General features: G+C 36.0%; 1 long non-coding RNA gene across 2 annotated transcripts in view; it reads right to left on the bottom strand.

The window, feature by feature from the left end:
• Positions 1-4,517: 4,517 nt before the first annotated feature.
• Positions 4,518-19,174, bottom strand: part of LOC134731261 (uncharacterized) — a 185,429-nt gene continuing 170,772 nt past the window's right edge. Inside the window, exon 3 of one of the 2 annotated variants that reach the window (XR_010113499.1) lies at positions 4,518-6,763. This is a non-coding gene — a long non-coding RNA (uncharacterized LOC134731261). Of the gene's footprint in view, positions 6,783-19,174 lie in introns of both variants that reach the window. The other variant, XR_010113498.1, reaches the window with a different exon arrangement.

The raw sequence follows: 19,174 nt of genomic DNA on the forward strand, positions 1-19,174 counted from the left end.
AAATGAACATACAGAAATCACTAGCACCTCTGTACAATAATAGCAAACTATCTGAAGAAGAAATCTAGAAAGAAATCCTATTTGTAGTAGCCACAAAAATACCTAGAAATAAATTTAACCAAAGAAGTGAAAGATTTCTAAAATGAAAAGTATCAAACACTGACAAAAGAAATAGAAAAGGATAAACAAAAAAGAAAGATATCCCATGTTCATAGACTGCAATAATTAATATTGTTAAAATGTCTATACTACCCAAAGTGATCTGCAGATTCAATGTAATCTCTATTAAAATTTCAATGAGATTCTTCACAGAAATAGAAAAAAATCCTAAATTTTGTAAGGGACCACAAAAAATCTTGAATAGCGAAAGTAATCTTGAGCAAAAAGAACACAATTGGAGACATCACACTAACTTCAAAATATACCACAAAACTGCAGTGACCAAAACAGTATGGTACTAGCTTAAAAACAGACATATTAGACCAATAGAACAGCATAGAGAACCCAGAAATAAATCCACACATTTATAGCCAAATCATTTTTGACACCAAGGCACCAAGAACATACTTTGGAGGAAGGGACAGTCTCTTCAATAGTTGTTGCTGGAAAAACTGGATACTCAAATGCAGAGGAATAAAACCAGGCTTTTATCTCTCATTATTTTGAAAAATCAAATGAAAATGAATTAAAAATTTAAATTTGAGACCCAAAACTATAAAACTACTAGAAGAAAATATTGGGGAAACACTTCAGGACACTGGTCTGGGCAAAGTTTTTTGGGTAAGACCTCAAAAGCATAGGCAAGAAAAGCAAAAATAGACAAATGGGATTACATCAAGCTAAAAGGTTTCTGCACAGTGAAAGAAACAATCAACACAATAAAGAGACAGCTTACAGAATGGGAGGAAATATTTGCAAACTGCCCATCTGACACGGGATTAATAACAAAAATTATCTAAGAATCTCAAAGACTCAATAGCAAAAAGCCAAATAATCTGATTTAAAAATGGGCAAATGATTTGAATAGACATTTCTCAAAAAAGACACAAATGACTGACAGGTGTTTGAAAAAAAGATCAACATCTCTAATCATCAGGTAAGTGCAAATTGAAACCACAATGCAGTATCATCTCAGCCCAGTTAAAATGACTTTTATCAAAACCAAAAAATAACATGCTGGTGAGGATGCAGAGAAAGGGATGCTCTAATACACCGTTGGTAAAATGGAAATTAGTATAGCCGTTATGAAAAACAGTATGGAGTTTCCTCAGAAAACAAAAAATAGAACCACCATATGATCCAGCAATCCTACTGATGGGTATATATTCAAAAGAAAGGAAATTAGTGTATCAAAGAGATATCTGCATGCCCATGTTTTTTGCAGCACTATTCGCAATAATCATGATATGGAATCAACCTAAATGTCCATCAAAGGATGAGTGGATAAAGAAAATGTGGTATTTATACACAATGAAATATTACTCAGCCATAAAAAGGATGAAATCTTGTCATTTGCAGCAACACAGACGAGCCTGGAGGACATTACATTAAGTGAAATAAGGCAGGCACAGAAAGATTAATAACGTGTTCTCTCTCATATATGGAAGTTACGAAAGTTGATCACATGAAGGTAGAGAGTAGAATGCTGGTTATTAAAGGGTAGGAAGGGTTGGAGGAAAGGAAGGTTGATGAGAGGCTGGTTAATGCATATAAAAATACAGTTAGAAAGAATAAGTTTTGTGTTTGATAGCACAGTAGCATGACTATAATTATCAATCACTTATTGCATACTTCAAAATAGCTGGAAGATTTGGAATATTCTTAAAAGAAATAAATTATAAATGTTTGGGGTGATGAATATCCTAATAACCCTGATATGATCATTACACAGTCTATGCATGTATCAAAATATCACACGTACCTCATAAATATGTACAATTATCAGATATCAGTAAAAACCCAGGAACATAAATCTGCCTTTTTACTGTACTTTTACATTCTTCATATTTTCTTCCTTGACTCAAGGATGGTGATGCCAAAACATTTGGAGACAAACTCAAAGAAAAAATGGTGTCAGTTATTTGGATTTTTCTAATTCTCCAAATATTTGACCTCATGTAGCCCAAACACCCAGATAATAACCAAAGCTGCCTCTGCAAGCATGGCAACCAAACTGCTACTAAGCCATTTCAGCCAAACCAGTCAGCCCTGGCTCCAGGACAACTGTGATTTTTTGACCCTTGCCAATTCCATCACTGTGTGGTTGAAACAAGAGGGACCATCTGCCTGATTGAGTCCACTCCACCTTGGAAGAAGCCTCATTTCTCTCTTTTAGGTTATGTCCTGCTGTTCGTCTATAGGCAGAATCTGAATTTTAATATTTTCATATGGAGTTTGGGTGAAATGATCAATGGGCAGCCCTTCTTGTCTGGGCTTTTTGCTGATCCCACCCTTTGGAATGCTGTGCAGGTCTGTCCTTCCTCCCCATGGAGGTATTCAAACATTCTATTTTCCAGACTCTGGCCTAAGATATAAAACCTTTCTCTCACGTTCCACTTAAGGCCCATTTTTCCATGCTATGAAAATTGTTTAATCCTCTTCTACGAAGTACCCTTTGCCGCCTTGCCTTTGTCTGCCATAGTAACACTGCCTGCTACCATGTTAAGAGTAATATAGATTTCTTTAACGTTGTGTCAAGAGAAATCTTAAGACGGTCCCTTTTCTCTTCTTTGTAATATCTATCCTTGACATTACGGTGAAGATATTTTTCTCTTAAAACAACTGAAAATTCTCTGCACTTTTGTTCTGCCTGGATTTGAGTACCCTGTCATTTCTTTGTGGTCCTCAGTTTTATTTTTGCTCTGTGTCACTGGAAATGATGGTGTCTCACTCAGCAGTGTTTGCTATGAAGATCTCATGAGCCACTGTATCCTTCTCCCAGCCAACCGCAGAAGAAACTCAAATTCTGACACTGTTGCATTTGGAGATCCTTGCAGCAGTCAAGCTCACTGGATTTTTGCAATGTTCCTTCTCCATGCTTTTACCAACAAAGCTTCGTGTTCCCCTTGTTCTGTATTTTACTTCATCTGGATAGGGATCTTGTGGCTTTTGTGCCCTAGCTTAACATTCCTCTGTATCTGTTCAATTCTCCCAAATAACTTGCAACCAGCTTAGTCTTTCCTAAGTAGCCCTTCTGGCTCCAGCAACTTGGGTTCAGCAGTTCCTTTTGGCCTAGCTGTTCTTGCTTCCCATGAGTTTATAGGATGGACCCATGGTGCCATAGAAGGGGCATTAGCTGGACTGGTAAATATCTGTGTGACATTGGACAAGTTATAGCACCTCTGTGGGGATTTGTTTCTTCCTCCTAAACACATGGACTGGATTAAATTATCTTTAAGGGGCCTTCCCTGCTGGTGAGACATGCTGTGAAATGTTGGGGCCTTTCAAAAGCTCTGGAATGCACTGCTCATGGGAAAATTAGTTGAATCAGTCTATGGTAGTCCCTGATGATAACAACTGCAACAACCTTTATTTCTGGACAAGCAAACTAATTGTTTTCTTCAATGTTCTTGCTAGTGCTACCTTAAGATAGACTGAAAGAGTTAACCCATTTTATTTACTATCTTCTCCAACCATTTCATATTGATTGGTCCCTCTCAAACTAATGAATATGAGCTTTTTAAAAAAACAAGCCATTCATTCTTTAACTCATTTGATCACCAAAACGCTATGACAGACACTATCTACATCCTTGAAAAATTTATACTGCAGCTCACTTAATTTTATTGACCATAGTCTGTTTAAAAAGAGGGTCAATTTTTGCCTGCATTTGCCATGTTTGCTTTCAAAGCAGTCCTTTACCTCCTTGGGTTACTTTAGGAAGCAAAAATTTTTAAAACACAGCCAAAGTTGCACAAGATTCATTCAATTTGGGGTAATTCTTTCAGTCAGGTTGGCTCTAGGTTCCTATGAAGTTGGTGTGATTCAGTTCACTAGAATCAATGCTAGGGTTTCACTTGGAGACATTGGCCTCACTAGAATTTCAATGAATACCCTTTGAGAATGTGTTACTTTTTATTATTGATATCACAAAAAAAATTGGCTAACTAGGTGTGTGATTCTGACAGTAAGGAAAATAAGATATTTTCCTTTCAGGTAGAGTTTTCTTAGGCTTCTTTGTGAGCAGAGAAGGGAATTCAGTAGGAAACGTGAAAATGGCAATGTCATTATCATTACTATTTAAGATGCTGTGATTCGGTAGCGGAGGAATAAAATGCTTCAGACTTGCCTGCAGAGTGCTAGATAATCAATTACCCAATTATTCGGACAGATGTCTGACCTATGATTCTACATACATCACCTGATTGAAAAGACATACTTCTCTCTTTGCATAAAGGATAGCTACTTAGTATGGTAACTTACATGGTATTGTGGAATTCGAGAGCCAGAAGTGGCTTTTATGAGCCAATAGCACATTTTTAGAGGAGGTAACTTTGAAGAAAATGTTCCAAACAAGAGAAGAAATGGAAAAGATAGTCTGAAAGATATCAGGTGAAAATTATTCCTTGCCTAAGTAGAGAGTAATAATATAACGATAAGATAATTATAACCTACTTGGAGCATAAAGCAAAGCTAGGCCCCACATGGCTCTCCTTTCATTTCATCCCTACTCTGTGCTTACCTTGTCTTCTTTTCAGGCTAGGATTTCTTCACTCCAACCACGCACACCCACAGCTAACTTTACTAACTCCTGCCTCTAAGCCTTCATCCCAATCTTTTCTCAACAGCTGGAACGTTCCCCTTGTTTCTAGCCATGACTCCATAAACAACCCTGTCCTAAAAAACTGTGCAGGATTCCCCTTCAAACAGTTGCTTTATTTTCATTTTTAGGCATTCTTCACGGACATTTGTCTCATCTTGCCCACTGGTCTTTAAATTATTGGAGAGACAGAATTATCACTCCTCTTTATCTTTCCTTACCACATTTTGTCCTATCTCTTCCGCTTTTTGAGATGTGAGTTGGCAATATTTTTGATTGATAGAAAAATAGTCTTCTGACCAGAGCAGTTTAGTTTCAGCAAGATATAATCCTAGGCTACTCAATGCCTTACAATGCCTGCCTGTGGAGAGTAAAAGACATTTTGGGGTGACATTTGATCCCTCCCATATACTTGAAATACAAAGGAGCCTAAATGTCAACCAAGTTTTAGGTTACTTACAGACAAGCTTTCCACTTCAGTGATTTCAGAAATTGAGTGGATTGTTCTTTGTCTCATAAACAATTCATTTTTAAGATGCTGATGGCCTCAGCTCTGGCTTGTGGCCAGCTTCAGGAAGTGTGGTTCACAAGCCATCAAGGCCTGTGCATACTCCGCATTCTTTGAGTAATGCAATTCTGGACCAAAATCGATTCCAGAAGTCTGATCTTCCGAGAGGAGGCAATGCTCTGAGCTGGTTGAACAGCCCCCTCCAGCTCGCCCTGCCCACTACTTCAATCGGCCTGGAAGGGTTAAGCAACCAATCAAAAAGCTAAGCAAGCAGTTTGGTGAGACCAAAGTTGCAGGGATCTGAACAAGTAGATGAGCTTGGCAGCTTGTGTTTGAAGAATTTGTTTCATGTTTTGGATAAAGTCTGGGAATTTATCCTTCAAAATTCCTTAGATTTAGTAACATGTCAATGCACTGTGTTAATGCAAGGAGTTTTCTTTCTCTTTTTCTTTTCTCTTCTTTTTTTTTTTAAGGTTAAAAGCCGTCTTCCATTTTAAGTATGCGTAATCCATCCAAATCCTGCCTAAGAGAACAAAAGGGGTGCCGGTAATTTTCTCTTTCACAAAATGCAGAGACTTCCTCTCTGTCCTCTCCAAGTACCATTCGATGAAGTGAAGGGAAATTACACTCCTCACCATTGAAAAAGAGATTATGCAAAATGAGAAGGTAAAGCCAATCGCCATAATACAAATACAAATACCCGCTTAATTCCTTCCATCTAGAGCCCTGTACATTTTCTTTCCAGATGTGGATGTATATTTGGAAGTATATCCACATCTGCCTTTAAAAAAAAAATCTATTATCTTGTATTTTTAAGGGCTCATGCACAGTAGAATCTTCAGTAGGAACATCATGAGCTCCAGCTCTGGGCTCCACATCTTGCTAAACTCATCTCTTTTCCTTAAATATGAAACATCTCCACTGAATCACCTCACTGGGGGCTCCAAAATTCACGGTTTATTTTATTTATTTATTTATTTATTTATTTATTTATTTATTTTGAGACAGAGTCTGGCTCTTGTCCTCCAGGCTGGAGTGCAATGGCAGCATCTCAGCTCCACTGCAACCTCTGCCTCCTGAGTTCGAGTGATTCTCCTGCCTCAGCCTCCTGAGTAGCTGAGATTACACCTGCTACTACGCCCAGCTAATTTTTGTATTTTTGGTAGAGACAGGGTTTCACCATGTTGGCCAGGCTGGTCTTGAACTCAAGACTTCAGGTAATTTGCCCACCTTGACCTCCCAAAGTGCTGGGATTATAGGTGTGAGCCACCGCGCCCGGCCAAGGTTTATTTTTTTTAGGTAGTCTTGCCCTTTCATAATTTGGGAATTGGTTATTCAGTTCTTCTTTCTTCCCTTACATGCACACATAATGAGTTGGGATGACTTACTCTTCAGTGTGACAAGGTAGCAGACGCCTCTTCTGTTTCCAGCCCAGACACTGGGATCAGACAGGAGCCTTTCCATGCTCTGTGGAGCATCTTGGATTCATGTTAGGACTACAACAAGACAGGACACCTGCAGTAAATGTTGGGTAGAACCCTCTTAGAGCTGGGGCTAATGGAAGGATGCCTGGAAATCCAAGAGTGGGGAATTCAAATGCATTTTTTGTTGTGGAAGCTGAATTTATCTTTACTGCTTTTCTATGGTCAATATTAGGTCAATTTGCACTTCTTCAGAGTTGGTGCCAATGTGCTAAAGGGAATGATGGGTAATAGGCAAAAGCTAGCATGGGGTAATTATTGATCTCAGATTATTTAAAATATTGATTCCTTCATTTATGAATTAATTAATTGACAATATTGGTTGAGGTGCTGCTCTGCAACAGGCACTGTGCAAGAAGTTGAGAATAATTGTAAATTTGAATTATCCTCAAGTTTCTTATCGTGTAGATATGTTCTACACTCTATGAAATATTCTGCACAGAATGAAATATTCTGTGGCCTTTGCTGTAATGAAATATTATTTTGTTTGAGAGAACGTATGAATAAAAGTGCAAGTTTCTAAGTCTGAATGTGTTAAAATGCAGGTTCAGCTGTGATTAACCCACTAAAAACCTTTGAAAACCTTTGAAACACATTTATTTTTCTTTCACAAAAATAAGTCTGTAGGTAGGTAGTTGAAGGCTGACATTACAGCTTTAGAAGTCAACAGAAATCTGGGCTTCTCCTACATCCTTCCATGGCTCCTAGCTGCTACCTCATGATCCAAGATATCTTTACTTTGCTCCAGTTATCACATGCTCATCTGGCCAGCAGGAAGGAGGAAGGGGGAGAAGAAAAGACAACGCCTCCTGTAAAGAACAATGGTCAGTTGTATGCTAACACCTTACTGGCCAGAAATTTGTCACATGGTCACACTCAACTGCAAGGGAAGCTGGGAAATGCAGTCCCTATTGGGACTTATATTCCTAAGGAAGAAGAGAATATAGTCCTGAGTTTGAATCCCAGCTGTGTCATTTACCAGCTAGGCCACCTCTGGTGAATTAATTGTCTTGTGAATCTGAGTTTTCTTATCTCTCAAATGGAAAGATAATATCAAACTTATATGGTTATTGCACAAGTTGAGTAATAGTGCAGCTTTATAATATCTAACACACAGCTTAACTGTACTTGCTATCTGTAGGAGCAGTTACTATTTTGACAAGATGTCATTGTGGGACAAAAAGGGGAGTGTTGTATCTCGGAATGTCAGGAAAGGATCCAGAGCAGTGATCACTGACAGCTGAAACATTAATATGTGTGATTCTACTGTAGTTCTTATTTAGTTAAAAAGCTCATCTCAAACTAGAACCGCAACAGTTGGCATAGTTGTTTCTTATTTACTTCCCCATCTCTTATTTGGGGGCCTATTCACCAGTTCATGTCTGTTAGCTACTCAGTATCTGCCTATCTATCCCATTCTTTCTTTTAATTCCTACAGCTATCACACTACTTCAGCCCCTTATTATCTTGTTGCTTGACTGAGGCAATAGCCTCTTAACTGGTCTACCTATCTTCATTCTATTTTTGTTTTTCCAGCTCTCTCCCCTCCCTCCACTCCCAAGAGTGATTTACTAAAATTGTAGATGCATGGTTCTTTATGGTTTGCAGAATGAAGGAGAAATGCCTCAGCATGGAGTTCAGAAATTCAACCGATTTTTCTAGCCTCATCTCCACTTGTCCCTCTACAGCCTATCATACTGGACACAATGGGTTTTATGCTGGTTTGCATTTGTTCACGGTGTTCTGAGCCTGTATTCTCCTCCCTTTCTCTACTGACCAGCTAAATCCTACTTATACCTGAAGACGAGCTAAGATGCTACCCACTTCTTGAAGATTTTCCTTTGTCTCCTTGAGTAGATTTAAATACTTATTTCTCTATATTTTCACCATACTCAGTTTGAATTCAATTACATTGAACAAATACTTCTTGAGGGCGTTCTACATATTAGATATCGAGCATAGTCCCTGCCCTGAAGGAGCTCGTAGGGGAAAAGAAATGTAAGCAGACTGTGACACAGCATGATTATACCACACCAGAAATATGTATAGATGGTAAGTAGGTAATACAGAAGAAGGACCGAATAACTGGGAAACAGGTGGGGAAGGAAGAAGAGAGAGTACAAGGAAATCTTCCCCAAGAAGATGATGTCTGTGTTGGGTTTTGAAGAAGGTACAGAAATTATTGAAACAAAAAAGGGCAAGAGGGAGAGGCTGAGAACATCTGAAACAGAAGAAACAGTTAGATAACATTTGTTAGGGAATTATAAGCAGCCCAGCATAATTTGATAGCTAACATAATTACCATTCACAAAATGCTCACTATGTGCCAAGCACTGGGCAAAAATGCATTATATTCTTTATCTCCTTTTACCTTACAGGCCCTGTGAATAAAGTTTATCTCTAGTTTATAAGTATGGACACTGAAACTGAGAATGGTTACATAATTTGCTCAAGGCCAGACGTTTAGGAAGAGATAGATACGGCATTCAAATTCAGACAAATCTGCTCTCAGTGGTGCTGGGGGTGGAAAGCAGTAGAATAATGAGATGCAGGATTCGTTAGAAGTCAGATGCCAAGGCTGGGCATGGTGGCCTACTCCTGTAATCACAGCACTGTGGGAAGCTGAGTTGGGTGGATTGCCTGATGTCAGGAGTTCGAGACCAGTCTGGCCAACATGGTGAAACCCTGTCTCTACTAAAAATACAAAAAAATTAGCCGGATGTGGTGGTGTGCACCTGTAATCCCAGCTACTCAGGAGGCTGAGGCAGGGGAATTGCTTGAACCAGGGAGGTGGAGGTTGCAGTGAGCTGAGATTGTGTCACTGCACTCCAGCCTGGGCCACAGAGCGAGACTCCGTCTCAAAAAAAAAAAAAAAAAAAAAAAAATGTCAGATGCTAAACAAAGGAATGTGGACTTTATCTTTAGGCGATATGTGTTGGGAAGAGTGTAGACCCTTGTGGGAGGATGCATGATTAGATTAGTGTTTTGGAGAGATGACTTTTTTGGCCATGTAGAGGATGAATTAGATCAGGTTATTCCATATTTTTATTTAATACTTTTATCATCAACACTACTTTATATTAAAGTCAATAATTTTTGCAATTACTTTTCTGGTGGATGGGGCTATGTTTTTTTTAATCCCTCTCATGGAGTTTGTTAATTAATAAATGAAGTAATGAATTAATGCAATTTTAATTTAGAAAGTTTCTATGCGTGATAAGGAGACCAAAAAGCCACTTACCTGATTCTATTTGCTGATGCCTAAAAAATGTCATGAATAAAAATAAAAAATGGTCACTAACTTTGGAGATAAGACTTATGAAGTATGAAAATACAGCCAATATGAGGGGAAAGATTGCTAAGTGAAATCTTAGCAAAAGTGGAAGTGAAAAATGCTCTAGTGTTTAGGAAACTTGAATTTGAATTGTAGCTCTGCCATTTCTTAACTGTGTATTTGGGCAAATTCCTTCACCTCTCTGAGCTAGATTTTTCCCATCTCTACAGTTAGAGTAACTTTTGAGTGATTCAGAGAAGGCACAGAGAAGGTGGATTCTAGGTACTAATAATGTTTAATTTCTTGATTTGAACAATGGTCGTATGAGTATGTCCATTCTGTGAAAAGTTATCAATTATACATTTATGTGTATATATTTCTGCATGTGTTTTTTTATTTTGAAAAGTAAATTTATGAAAGAACACAAAGTAAAGAAAGTGTTTTTAACTTAACTTATTGTTTTTCCAGATTGGGTAATCAGTGGTTATAATTATTGATCCTTAACAGAAATAAAAGTATAGATGTCATATCAAAAGACAAATATCATGAAGACTAGTCCATGAACTCTTTCGAGCAGCTACTTAATAAATTAAAAAGAAACTATAATAGAGGGACTGCTTGTCAAACATGTTTATCACTACTTCTGAAGCCCTACTCAAAGAACAGCAAAAAAAAAAAAAAAAGTGCAAATCTTTTTTGACAAAGAAAATGGGAGAGTACATGGTAGAAAATAAAAGTCAGTAATATTTGAAAGTTCATTTTTATTACTTTTGATTTTGAAATAGCTTAATATCATGATCAGTTGCAAAAATAAGTACAGAAAGTTCCTGTGTTTCCTTTAACCAGCTTGCCCTAAGGACAAAATTTTACATAGCCATAGTACCTTTTGAAAACCAGGAAACTGACATTGGTACAACACTATTACTTAAGTACAAATCTTATTTGGATCTCACCAGTTTTTATATGCACTTCTTTTTATGGTGTATAGTTCTATGAAATTGTATCATATGTTAGATTTGGTGAAGAGTCATCAGAATTAGGATACAGAAATATTCTATCACCAAAAAAAAAAATTTCATGTTATACCTTACTAGTCTCTCCCTTCTGTCAGCCACTGACAATTATTGATCTGTTCTTTCTCACTACAATTTTGTCATTTTGAGCATGTTATATAAATGGGATTGTATAATAGATAACTCTTTGATATTAACTTTAAAAAAATTCAAGTTGCTACATGTATGAGCAGTTTGTTCCTTTTTGCTGAATAGTATTCCTTGACCTGGATGTACCAGAATTCTTTTTTTTTTTTTTTTTCTTTTTTTGAGATGGAGTCTTGCTCTGTCACCCAGGCTGTAGTGCAGTGGTGCGATCTCGGCTCATTGCAACCTCCACCTCCCAGGTTCAAGCAATTCTCTGCCTCAGCCTCCTGAGGAGCTGGGATTACAGGCACCCACCACCACACCTGGCTATTTTTTGTATTATTAAGAGAGATAGGGGTTTCACCATCTTGGCCAGGCTGGTCTTGAACTCCTGACCTCGTGATCCACCTGCCTTGGCCTCCCAAAGTGCTGGGATTGCAGGTGTGAGCCACCGTGCCCGGACAGATGTACCGGATCCATTCACTTGTTGAAGTGAATTTGTGTTGTTTCCAGTTGTTGCCTATTATAGTAAAGCTGCTATAAACATCTGTGTACCGGTTTTTGTGTTGACACAACTTTACATTTTTCTAGGCAATATATGCAGAAGTATAACTGCTGGATCATATGATCAGTATATGTTTAATTAATAAGAAACTGCCAAACTTTTTTGGTGACTATATCAGCAATGTGGGAGAAATGCAGTCACTCCACCAGCATGTGGTTATTACAAATATTTTTATCATCAGTATTAATTTCAATATTTTAACTTTAGCCATTCTAATAGATGTGTAATGATATCATATTTGGAGCTTTAATCTGCATTTTCCTAATGGCTAATAATGAACATCTTTTCATGTTTATATTTGTCATCCACATACCCATGTATCCTATTTGGTAGTGTCTGTTCAAGTTTGCCACTCATTTTTGAGTTAGATTGTTTGCTTTTTTACTGTTGAGTTTAGAGGGTTCTTTATGTATTCTGAATACCTTTGTTATTTATATATATATATATAAAACATATATACATTGCAAATATTGCAAATACTTTCTTAGGATCTTTCATAGAACACATATTTGTAATTTTGATAAAGCTCAATGTATTAACTTTTTTCTTTATGGATCATTCTTTGGTGTCATGTTGAAGAACTCCCTGCCTAACCTTTAGCCATGAAGATTTTCTCCAATGTTTTCTTCTAAAAGTTTCAATAATCTTATGCTTTACATTTATGTACATAATTCATTTTGGGTTAATTTTTGTACAAGATGTAAAGTTTAGATTGAGGTTCATTGTTTTGCCTATCATTGTTCCAACAGCATTTGTTGAATAAACAATCCTTTCTCCATTGAAATGCTTTTGCATCTTGCCAAAAAGTAGTTGGCAATATTCGTGCAGCTCTGCCGTGGGACCCTATATTGTGCTCCATTGTGCTCTGAATCATATGATCAGCATATGTTTAACTTTATAAGAAACTGCCAAACTTCTCTGGTGACTATATCAGCAATGTGTGAGAAATGCCTCTATATTGTGCCTTTACCAATACAACACTCTTGATTATTGCATCTGTATAAGTCAAAATCAGGTCATGTTATTCCTCTACCTTCACTCTTCTATTTAAAATTGTTTTGGCTATTGTAGTTTCTTTGCCTTTTTATGTAAATGTTAGCATCAGTCTGTCAATACCTGCAAGTAATCTTGCTATGATTTTGATAGAAATTGCTTTAACCCTATAGATCAATTGAAGGAAAATTGATATATTTACTATGTTGAGTCTTCCAATCTGTCTCTTCACTAATTTAGTTCTTCTTTGACTTCCGTCTCATTGTTAAGGGAGCCCTAAACAAAAGGTTCTTTTTTTTTTTTTTTTTTTTTATGGACCCTAAGTTTGGGGAGAGAGTGAGGGTGGGAAACCACTAGTAGAAAAGTACTGAGTATTGAGCCAGAATGGGGAAGAGGGTCTCCAAGATTTCTTCCTCCTTCTCCCATAAACAGACTCCCACCATCATAGTATCAAATATTAAACTAGTCTTTTATTCCTGCAATAAACCCAATTTGGTCATGGTGTACTATTATTTTTACGTATTTCTGCATTTGAGTTGCTAATATTTTGATGGGGATTTTTTTGCATCTTTGTTCAAGAAGGAAATTGGCCTGCAGTTTTTGTTACTTCTTTTATAAAAAAATAATAAATTCAATTTCTCTAATACTATAGAATTACATGCCTTATCTATTTTATCTTGAGTGAGTTTTGGTAGTGTGCCATTTTGAATGAATCAGTCAATTTCATTTCAATTGTCAAATTTACATATGCAGAGTAATTTGTAGTACTTTGTTATTTTTTTTTTTTTAATGTCTGTTGGGTCTGTAGTGATATCCCCTTTAAGTTCCAGTATTGTTAACGTATCTTCTCTTTTTAACTTTGTTGGATTTGCTGAAAGTTCTTTGACTTTACTATTTTTTTAAAGTATCTGCTTTATATTTGATGAATTTTCTGTCTTGTTATAGTTTCTTTACTGTTTTGTTTTAAATTTTACTGACTTCTGGACTTATTTTTATTATATCATTCCTTTTGCCTATTTTGAGTTTTTCTAGTTTCTTTAGGTGAAATTTTAGATTATTAATCTGCTTTTTCTTTTACAATGTAAGCAGTTAGTGCTATAGATTTCCTTTTCAGAACTGTTTTAGCTGCATCCCCCATATTTTAATGTGTTATAGTTTTATTTCATTTCAGTTATATGTATTTTTAAATTTTAAATTTGCTTTGAGATTTTTCTGTTTGAGCCATGGATCATTTAGAAATACCTTGTTCCCTTTCCAAGTGTTTGGATTTTTCTGCTACCTTTCTTTTATTAATTTCTACTTTGATTCCATGATAGTAAGATAATATAATTTGCATGATTGTAATTCTTTTAAATTTGTTAATGTTTGTTTTATGAACATCCCATGAACATTTGAAAAGAATGTGTATTCTGTTGTCTTTGGGTGCAATTTATAAATAGTCAGTTTGATCCCATTAGTTGAAGGTATTGTTCAGTTGTTCTAGATTCATGCTAAAATTTTGTCTCATGGTTCTATCAATTACTGAGAGAGGGGTTCTGAAGTCTTCAACTATATTTGTGGATGTTTCTCTCTCTCCATTTTTCTCTGCTAGTTTTTGCTTCATACATTTTGCAGCTTTGTTTTATGGTGCATACACATTTAAGATTGTTATGTCTTCTTAGTGAATTCACCCTTTTATCATATGATGTCCTCATTTGACTCTGTTAATTTTTTTTTGTTCTTTCATCTATTAACATAGCCACTTCAGCTCTCTTTTTATTAGTATCTGCATGGTATTTTTTCCGACCCTTTAACTTTATTTTTAAATTTTTATTTATTTTTTGTTTTTGAGACAGGGTCTCACTCTGTTGTCCAAGCTGGAGTGCAGTGGCATGATCATGTCTCACTGTATCACAACCTTCTGGGTTGAAGCAATCCTCCCACCTCAACCTCCTGTGTAGCTGAGACTATAATCATGTGCCAGGATGCCTGGTTAATTTTTAAATTTTTTTAGACATGAGATCTTGCTATGTTGCCCAGGCTTACTTTATTTTAATCTACTACTGTAATTATATTTGAAGTTAATTTTTTTGTAAACAGCATATAGTTGGATCATGTTCCCCAATGCCACTTTTTTCTTCTTTTTAATTAATTCTGTCAATCTCAATCTCTTAAATGGTACCTTTAGATGACTAACTTTTAATGAATTTACTGATATGTTGGAATTTAAATCTGCAATTTCATTTTTTGCTTTTTGTTTGTTCTATTTTCAATCTTCTGTTTCCCCCTTCCTTTCTTCTTGTAGATTAAATATTTTTTAGAAATCAATTTGATCTATCTATAATTTTTTTTTAGTATACCTATTGCTGTATTTTTAAATAATCACCTCAGGGATTACCATACACATACATAGTCTTTTTGCAGTCTACTAGTATCAACATTTTACCATCACCACTTCAAGGAGAATTATAAATACCTTGTTGCTATCAGTTCCTTTTCCTTTCCTTTCCCCTTTACAATATAGTTATCTCAAGTATTACATTGAGAATTATAGAACATAATGTTATAATTTTTACATTATATGTTTATGTTTAATTAAACATAAGTAAAATTTTAAAAAATTTAAGAGGTAAATATATTTATCCATGTATCTACTCTTTGCATTGTCATTTGTTGTTTTCCTGATTCTCATAGTTTCCTTATATTATCATTTCTGTCTGAAAAATGTTTTTAGCAAAGCTTTTGGAGTAAGTCTGCTGACAACAAATTCCCTTTAATTGTGTTCATCTGAAAATAACTTTATTTTACTTCCATTCCTGAAGGATATTTTCACTGGTTAGAATTCTGGAGTAATAGTTTTATTTTTTTTCATTATTTGAATAATGTTTTACCACTTTCTTACAGCCTCCTTGATTTCTGACAAGAGATATGCTATCATTCAAATTTTTTTTTCTCTTATGGGTAGTGCATAATTTCTCTCTCTCTCTGCTTTCAAGATTATTTTGTCTTTAGTTTTCAAATATTTTATTATGATGTGTTTTGATATGAATTTCTTTGGGTTTATTTCATTTGGCGTTCACTCAACTTCTTGAATCATAGGTTTATGTCTTTTACCAAATGCAGAAATTATTCAGCTATATTTCTTCGAATGTTTCTTCAGTTTCACTGTCTTTCCCTTGTTCTTTTACGACCCTGCTGACACAGATATTACATCATTATTGTATACTGATGCTCTCTCCTCCCAACTCCCTGCAAGTCATAGGCTCAGATAATTTACAGGTAAGTTCAAGGAAGATATAACCCTTGTGTTATACAGCATACAAGGGCAGATATCTTCTCAAGTCACATTGTGAGGGAAGTATAACTTTGATTCCAAAATCCAGGTATAGGTATTACCCCCCAAAATAAAATTGTAGTCCTATTGTACTTATAAACATAAGTACATAGATTCTAAATAGATGGTAAACTAAAACAAACACTGTATTAAATAATGTGTCAATATTGTCTAGAATTTTTACCTGAAATGAAAGGGGAAAAATTATTGTCTCAGTAGATTCTGAAAAAAACTATGATGAAGTTTAAAACCTATTTATAATTGAAAGCTATCAAATAACAAGGAATTTTAAAAAATCCTTAACATTATATAAAAAATACATCAAGCCTAATATTCAACAGGAAAACTTTAGATGCATTTTCTCTAATGTCAGGAATAAAATGAGGATGTCCACTATTATTGTTACAGCTCAACAAAGTATTGGAGGTCTTGGAAGATATAATAAAAAACAAAAAGGATGTAAAAGGTATAGCATTAGAGAGAAAGGAGATACAACTCTTATTATACATAGATGATAAGATTATCTACACAGAAAATATTATAAAACCAGGCTATTAGGACTAATAAGAGAGTTCTAAAAAAGTTATAGTGTTCTCTTACTTAAGTGAGAATTACAAGAAAATAAAAATTATAATATCATTCTAAATAGCATAAAAACTTAGGATATATATAAAATTAATGGAACTCTATAGCTTCATGTGGAAAATTTGAAAACCCAAAAAGACATAAATGAAGAGTTATCCTGTATTTGAATAAGTTAATATGACAAATATAAAACTTTTCTTTCAAATTTAAATTCAATGAAATTTAAAATTAATTTTTTCCTAAGTTATTTTTGAAAAAATCAACAAAATGAAAACAAAGTTAATACTTAAAATTCAAAGTTTTGAATGACTAAGCCCATGGCTAAGTAAATTTCATAAAAAAGCAAAGAAATGTAACTACCATGTAATCTATCAGATATGAAGACATACTGTAAGGCACAGGAATTTAAAACAAAATGTGATACTGCTGTAGAAATATAAAAATAAAACATACAGTTTAAATACCAGCCATGTATGTAGATGAATAATATATTATGGAAGTGCCAACAAAATCAGTGGAGAAAATATTGATTGTAAATTGGATGGTGGAAGGACAACTGGCTCACTCTATGCAGAAGAGTAAAGTTGGATTTTTTATTGCATGCCATTTACAAATGTGAATGGCAGATGAATTAAAGGCCCAAGTGTAAAAAGTAAAACTATAAAGCTAATAGAAAAAAAAACAAAAACACAAAACACCACAGACTATTTTTATGACCTTCTTAGTGAGGAAGAACTTCTTAAACAAGACCACAAAAGCACAAAACGAACTGTGGAAAATTGGTAGATTTGAGTGAAACCACTTTGGAGAACTGCCTGGAAGTTTCTTATAAAGTTAAACATGTGATTACCACATGAACCAGCAATTCCACTCCTAGGTATCTACCCCCAGTAAATTAAAACATATGTCTACACAAAAACCTGTACATAAATGTTCTTAGTGTTTTATTTTTATAAAAGTCCCAAACTGAAAACAACCCAAATGTCCATCAGCACGAGAATGGATAAATACACTGACAAACACAACATGGATGTAGCTCCAAAACCTTATCCTAAGTAAAATAAGCAATACAAAAGAGTACATATGGTATGATTCCATGTAAATACATTTCAAGAACATACTAAACCAACCAACTGTAATAGAAAATAGGTCAATGGTCTTGAGGCCAGGATCTATCATACTTGAAAGGGGTATAAGGGAATTGTTTGAAGAGATGAATATGTTCTATGTCATGATTGTGTGGTGGTTATGTGGGTAATTTATTTGTCAAAAATAATCATACTGTACACTTTAAAGGTAGTGTATTTTACTGTGTGGGAATTATACCTCAAAGAAGTTGATTTGGAAAAGCATTATTAAGCAAAATTTATGAATCTGACTATATCAAAGTATGTGATTATTGTTCCCTAAAAACACCATAAATAATATCAATAGAAATGTGCCTTGAATTAGATGGGTGACAGATTGGAAGAAGATATTTCAATGTCAAAAACTGAAGAGATTAATATGTACGATAGTCAAACCATCAAAGAACTTTGTTAATCAACAATAAAACTGAGAAACTCAATAGAAAAAAAAAACGGAATAGTAATAACTTGGAAATTCACAGAGGGGAAATTTAAGTAATCTATAAATAAATAAGGAAATGCTCAACTTCACAAGTAATTAGAAAAATAAAATCAAGAGGATAGGAGCCAAGATGGCCGAATAGGAACAGCTCCGGCAACAGCTCCCAGCGTGAGCGACGCAGAAGATGGGTGATTTCTGCATTTCCAACTGAGGTACCAGGTTCATCTCACTGGGGAGTGCCAGACAGTAGGTGCAGGACAGTGGGTGCAGTGCACCGTGAGCGAGCCGAAGCAGGGCAAGGCATCACCTCACCCGGGAAGTGCAAGGGGTCAGGGAATTCCCTTTCCTAGTCAAAGAAAGGGGTGACAGACGGCACCTGGAAAATCAGGTCACTCCCACCCTAATACCACGCTTTTCCAATGGGCTTAGAAAACGGCACACCAGGAGATTATATCTCGCACCTGGCTCGGAGGGTCCTACACCCACGGAGTCTCACTCATTGCTAGCACAGCAGTCCGAGATCAAACTGCAAGGCAGCAGCGAGGCTGGGGGAGGGGTGCCCGCCATTGCTGAGTTAGTTGTTTGATTAGGTAAACAAAGCAGCCAGGAAGCTCGAACTGGGTGGAGCCCACCACAGCTCAAGGAGGCCTGCGTGCCTCTGTAGGCTCCACCTCTGGGGTCAGGGCACAGACAAACAAAAAGATAGCAGTAACCTCTGCAGACTTAAATGTCCCTCTCTGACAGCTCTGAAGAGAGTAGTGGTTCTCCTAGCATGCAGCTTGAGATCTGAGAATGGGCAGACTACCTCCTCAAGTGGCTTCCTGACCCCCAAGTAGCCTAACTGGGAGGCATCCCCCAGTAGGGGTGGACTGACACCTCACACGGCCTGGTACTCCTCTGAGACAAAACTACCAGAGGAACGATCAGACAGCAGCATTTGCGGTTCACCAATATCCGCTTTTCTGCAGCCACTGCTGCTGATACCCAG

Source organism: Pan paniscus, chromosome 9 (genome assembly GCF_029289425.2).
Source record: "Pan paniscus chromosome 9, NHGRI_mPanPan1-v2.0_pri, whole genome shotgun sequence".
Lineage (NCBI taxonomy): Eukaryota > Metazoa > Chordata > Mammalia > Primates > Hominidae > Pan > Pan paniscus.